This window comes from Microtus ochrogaster, linkage group LG5 (assembly GCF_000317375.1).
Source record: "Microtus ochrogaster isolate Prairie Vole_2 linkage group LG5, MicOch1.0, whole genome shotgun sequence".
Lineage (NCBI taxonomy): Eukaryota > Metazoa > Chordata > Mammalia > Rodentia > Cricetidae > Microtus > Microtus ochrogaster.
Genome location: NC_022031.1, coordinates 6252185 through 6258832, shown reverse-complemented (window position 1 = coordinate 6258832; position 6648 = coordinate 6252185).

Here is a 6648-nt window from a genome sequence, read left to right as displayed (position 1 = left end):
GAGGACTTCGGACTTTCCACAGGGCAGGGAACCCTGACTGCTCTTCAGACTCGAGAGGGAGGGGGAGAGGAGGGGGAGAGGTTAGGAGGGGGGGAGGTCGGGAGGGGAGGGAAAGTGGGAGGAGTGGGAGGCTGGGAGGAGGTGGAAATTTTTTTTTTCTTTCTTAATAAAAAAAAATGTTATGACAAAAAAAAAGAATATTTTCTAACACAAGCTCTCTGCTGACAAAAATCCCAATCAAGCCAAATCAAAACAAATCAAATTAAAAGATATCCAGGTTTCATTGAACTCCCGTGCTCTCTGGTGGCCCTGAGGGGAACCTGAAAGCCAAAGCCGCCAACGAGATCTCCAGGGGGAAAGAGGGAAAACCTCGTGTTTATTTTGGGGGGGGGGGCAGTTTAAGTAGCCTGGGGGAGTAGTCTTGACCTTTTCTGGGGAGGGGTCAAAGTTTGGCCGGCTACCTTGACCTTCCTCCGGGAGGGGTCAAGGTGCAAGGGGCACAGGGGACAAAGTAATCTTCAAACAGCTAACTCCTAGGTCTCTTGAACCTTGATGGATATGACCTCACACAGTAATTCTCACCACCCCGTCAGCTGCCAAGCTCCTGGGATACCCATGCTGGAACTATCTCTCCAGGCTCAACCGGGTACCTACTCAGGACACTTGGTCTGTCCAGCACTTAGGACCTTCCACCCTCCGGTTTTCCAAGATGCCATAATGAAAGGCCTACCTGCTCCTCATTCTGGCACACTCATCTTTGGTGATATAAACAAGACAATATTTTTTTCTCCTAGACACCTGCCTTCTCACCTCCCCAACGAAACAGATGCCTGACATCTTTGGGATGATAATAAAAAAGATGCCTTTCCACCCACAACTCCGGCTGATTGTGGACCCACCAACACCCAGCTCTCCCCTCCCCCACGTTGCCCCATGCCTACAGGAAGTAACCAGACTCGAGTCAACCCTTTTTCCAAAGACAGGTTAAATGTTGGTCATAAATCTCACCTCAGCTCCTGTTACCCCTTATACAAACAGTCTGGAATGAAAATCCTGGCCTCCAGCCTCCATCTTTGGAGAACCTGCCCCTGTGCCCCTTGCACCTTGACCCCCCCTTCAAGAAGGTTAAAGGTAGCCAGTCAAACTTTGACCCTTCCCCAGAAAAAGTCAAGACTACTCTCCCAGGCTACTTAAACTGCTCCCTAAAAATTAAATACATTGTCATCCCCCCACACACACCGTGGTCATGTTGGTGGCTTTCTGGTTCCACCAAAGAGCACAGGAGTCCAATTAAAACCTGGATATCTTTTAATTTGGTTTGTTTTGATTTGGCTTCACTGGGATTTTTGTGCTGGCAAAGAGCTCGTGGTAGAAAATATTCTCAACACTGCCTAGAAGGCCATGACCCAGAGACTGGGTAGCCCAGAGACCTAGGATAGAACTAAACATGAATTGAGGGGTAGAGGTCAACAAAATGATTTCTAATGATATTCTGCAATACTCATAGTTTGGTGTTTATCTTAATTGTCATCAGAGAGGCTTCATCCTGCATCTGAAGGAAACAGATGCAGAGACCCACAGCTAAACATTAAGTCAATCTCAGGGAATCTTGCTGAAGAGAAGGAAAAAGATCTATAAGAACTGGAAGGGGTGTAAAGGCAAGGACAACACAAGAAAACGCACAGAATCAACTAACCTGAGCTCATAGGAGAGCACAGAGACTGAACCAACAACCAGAGAGCCTACCTGCAACTAATCTAGGCCCTCTGTATAATACATTACAGCTGTATAGCTTGGTCTTCTTATGGAACTCCTGACAGTGGAATCAGGGCAGTCTCTGGCACTTTTGCTAGCTTTTGAGACCCTTTCCCTCATACTGAGTTGCCTTGTCCAACCTTAATAGGAGAGGATATACTTAGTAATACTGCAACTTGATATGCCATGTTTGGTTGATCTCCATGGTGGCCTGCCCTTTTCTGAAGAGAAATAGAGGTGATATGGATGGAGCACAGAAGGAGAATGGAAACAGGGACTTGAAGGAGAGGAGGGAAGGAAAACTGTAATTATGTAAAATTAAATAATAATAGTAAAAAGAAATGTCACTCATATCCATCACCAACACAAAAAAATCTAAAACATTAAGGCAAGAAAAGATGTCATGAGCTTTAAATTTAAACATAAACTATCACTAACATGGTTCAAACCCAGCAGGAGTAGGGGATGTATGAAGTAGAAGTGTATCTTGCTCTGTGCATACCAACCACATTCTGCTTCTTAGAGATATTCAAGATCTCAGTGTCTTTTATGTTAGATAGTTAACATATTTTTGCTTTATACAAGAAATCTGTACAGATTCCTATATTCAAAGGGAATAGATATAGGATCCACAGTTTTTTAGGAAAAAAACTATCAAATAATTTTTATAGATATTTCAAAAATTTTCTACAAATGTTGTCTAATTTTAATAACATCAATTTTGTACTCCAAATATTTTGATATTGACTTTAGATATTTAATTTTTTAAGATCATTCTAAATAAACAGTATGAACAGATTGCCTATTATCCTGTTGCAGTATCGTCTAAGTAATGATATATCATAATTTGTTTAGCGAACTACTTACTTGTAGGGCCCAGGTCTACCCTTGTTCCTGGGGTTCATCTTGAGGACAGTTTCTGGTCAGCCAGCTAAAACACTCTGTTCCTGTGCTCCCTCTTCCCTGCCTGGTGATTAGCTGTAGAGCATTGTTTAGTCCATCTTTGGTGTAGTAATTTCCCATTTGCCTGGGCAGAAATCCTTGTACAGCAGTGAAGTATATAAGGATTTCCTCAAGGTTAAATAAACGACATTTGGCTGATCTCCTTTTGAATGAACCAGGTCTCTTGTGTGTTCCTTCAATCTCCAGGCCTTTGCCTGACTTGCGTATGACACAGTGGCTCTCGAACTGTACGGAGAGGGTAACACAGAATCAGGTGTTACAATTGGAGGCACCACTGGGATCATCAGCAACTACAGTCAGAAGCCCATCTGCGAGATGGGGAAGTAGGGATCCCTGAGAAGTCACCCTCGGAAGGCTGGCCAGCAGGTAAGAAATTGAGTGGTGAGAGTGTATTGGTAATTGGTGCTAGTAATTCAGTAATAATGGGCCAATTGATAGTGCTTTTAGAGAAGGAAGGCACCAGTATTAAAATAAGACAGCGCAAGAGTTCCTTAAGACAGTTTTCTTTGTGTAAGGTAGATTATTGCCTAATTTTTTGAGAGAGTTTAGTCCCTGGTTTCTACATGCAGGGGGCCTTTAATATTACTGATTGGGAACAGGTAAGGGTAAAAGCATTGAAAGAGTGAAGGCCAGAAGAATTCCCATGGCAATATTTTCACTATGGCGCTTAGTCAGAGATGCTCTTCTCAGTGATGATGTAAAGTAAAAGAGCAATTAGAGAATTTGAACAAAACCTTTGAGGAGATTCAGAATGTAGAATCTGTGAGTTCTATGAAGAGTTTTGAGGAGTGGGAAGTTAAAAGGCAAAAAGGGGATATAAAAGAGAAAAAGGAAACTTTAGAAAAGGAGATTACACTGATAAAAAAGAAGTTAGTAAATGAAGGAAGGCAGTTTTGCAGAGCCTATCTTTTGGGAGGAGATTGTTGAGGAGAAGTAAAATGCAGAAGGATTGTAATGGGTTTCCCTCCAGCATCACCTTGGCATGTTGACTGGCCCAGGAGGGTGCCTGGGCTTAGCAGCACAGATTAAATTATTGATCCACAAGGATAGAGGATCAGGCAGCATAACCCCCTGGCCTTTTAGGACATTAAGCAACTAAAAGAAGCAGTTATGGCCTATGGAACTCATGCCCCCATCACTGTGGCTTTATTGGAATCCTTTGCAGAACTCAACCTTACACCAGTAACTGGATGCAGCTTTGCAGGGCTTGTCTTTCAGGGGAGGGGGAGGATTATTTGTTATGGAGAGGCAAAATGCAGGAAAATTGCAAAAATACTGCACTAAATAATGCCACTGCGGGTTTCCCCCAGCATAACCTTGACTTGTTAACTGGTGCAGAATGGTATGCTGGTTTAGAGGCACAGAATGCATATGATCCTGCTGTTTATGCTCAGATAGCTACTGTGGCCATTAAAGCTTTACCTAATAAAGGATCAGGAGAACAACTTTCTAAGATCCTTCAAGGACCTTTAGAACCTTATTGTGAGTTTATTGACCCAATGGGAAGTCACATTTTGGGGGATGTGGACTCAGCTATGCCGGTCATAAAGGAATTGGCCTATGAAAATGCTAACATACTGTCAAGAGGCTATCTGCCCCCCATAGAAATGGGAACTTAAATGACTTTATCCAGTTATGCAGGGACATTGATGGCACTCACAAGATGGATCAGGTAATTGTTTCTACCCTTTGGGAGAGTCAAGGTGGAGCTGGATGAAAGATTTGTTTTCAGTGCAAATGATCAGGACACATTAAAAGGAATTGCCCTGCGGGTAAAAGGATGGTTAATCAGCCCAGGAAATAAGCCAGGTTTGGTGGTGCGTGCCTTTAATCCCAACACTTGGGGATGTCTGTGAGTTCAAAGCCAGCCTGGTCTACAGAGTGAGTTCCTAGAACAGCTAGAGGCAGGATGCATAGTGTTATCCACTTCTTCCTAAAATACATCTATCTTTGTTATTAAGAAAAAGTCTGGTAAATGAAGGTTGCTGTAAGATCTTAGAACAGTAAATGATCGTATGGACATTCTGCAGGGGAATCCAGATCCAACTGAAAGACCCCCAGTGCGAGGAGACTCTCACTCAAGTCTCAGGGTAACACGACACCCCCCCAGGAACTCACTAGAGACTGTCCTTGCTGCAATCACACAAGGTTTAATTGATGAGACACGAACCAGTGCACTGGGGCTGTTGTTCTTTTTTTAAAAATGCTGCAAGATCCCCAGTGGCAGTAGGCAGCAGAAATGCTGTAGGTCCCAAATGGGGGCGGCCAGCCATGTGGTGGCAGGCAGCGGGCTCTGGGAGCAGCCAGTCCCAGGCAGAAATGGCTGCAGGTCTCAGAGCAGCGGCCGGAGCAGTGCTGGCAGGCCATGCGGTGGCAGGCGGCGGGCCCCAGGCAGAGATGGCTGCTGGTCCCCAAGCAATGGCTGGTTCCAGGCAGGGAGACACATGGCGGGCGGGCAGAAGACAGAAACATGGATAGACACGACATGCAGGGTGAGGTTGAATGTTTATTCAGGGGTTATGGAGGAGGAAGGGTGAAGAGGGGAGAGAGAGAGAGAGAGGAGGAGGAGGAGGAGGAGAAAGAGAAAGAGACAGAGAAGGGGGGAAGCAGAGAAGTGGGGAGAGAGGCAGAAGCGAAGCTGCCTCTCCGAGAGGAAAATGGAAAAAAGAGAGCGAGCTCAGGCCGGAAGCTGAAGATCAGCCTGCCTCAGTGGATGGGGAGGGGGAATGGGTGTGGCTTGTCTCTTAAAGGGACCAAAACCATAACATTCCCAGGTCTTCCTTATAATAAAAAGCACGCACGTTAAGGAAGCAGAAAAGGAAGGGCCCAAGATGGTGGTGGGCAGGTCAGAGATAATGGGAGTGGGCGTGGCTTGTCCCTTAAAGCGACAGAAAAGCACAACATTCCCAGGTCTTCCTTATAATAAAAAGAAGGAGACCAGGCACCACAGCCCAAAGGAACTGGAGCGGCGAACTCTCTGCTTCCGGCTGATTGTGGGCGTCCTCTTTGGGAGGGGAGCGCCAGAGAAGGCTGGGTGCTGGTCACATTCTGGCATAGCTGGTCTCTTTGTTTCTGACCGATGTCTGTGGTATGGAAATGTCTGGTATCTCTTATCCTGTTTAAGGTATTGGCAGAACAAAGAAAAAGTTAAATTAAGGGAAAAAAAAATTAGGACCAGGGAATTGAGGGAGAGGTATCTGACCTGTTTAAGGTGGATTCTTAATTCAGCTCACTGGAACTCATGAGAACTCCTTGGGTTTATGAAAACAGAAGTTTTAGACATATAATGACTGTCGCATAAGAGATAAATTTGATTTAAAATTTGTTTGGTGAGGTCACCTTGCAAAACCTCAACCTGGCAAAACCTCTCAGCTGTCAGACTGTCAGAGATCTTTGAGAAGGATAAGATTTTACTTGAGTTACTGATTAAAAAATGACAGAGAACGTACTTGGTTGGCACCTAGAGCTACTCTTTTTTGGGTCCTCAATGGTCACTGAAGGTTACACTTGACCTTTGCTGTTTAGCACAGGGCCTGCCAGGCTCCAGAAGATCCTGTGGGCTAAGAAATCTGTAGGAAGGCAGGCCTACCTTGACCTGAGCAGCTAGGCTGTCGATTCCAGTGATTCCGTCCACGTCTAGAGGTCTTTAGTTTAGATGAAAGGCAGTTTTGCCCAATGGTTAGCACTCTGCAGTTGAAGCTAAATGCAGAAGGACATTGTTCTGTGCATGTCTGTCTTCTGTCTTCTTTGGAGGGAGCAGAGAGCTGCTGCTAGGAGCCAACCTGTCTCTTTTTTGTTGTTGTGAAAAGTTTTTAATAATTAAAGAATTAAATATCACATTCCCCAGATCTCTGAGCAGTTGAGGGCTGTTTATCAGGTATAACTATAGTATAGAATTTGTTTGGAAAGTTGGGTCTGAGCTTGACCACA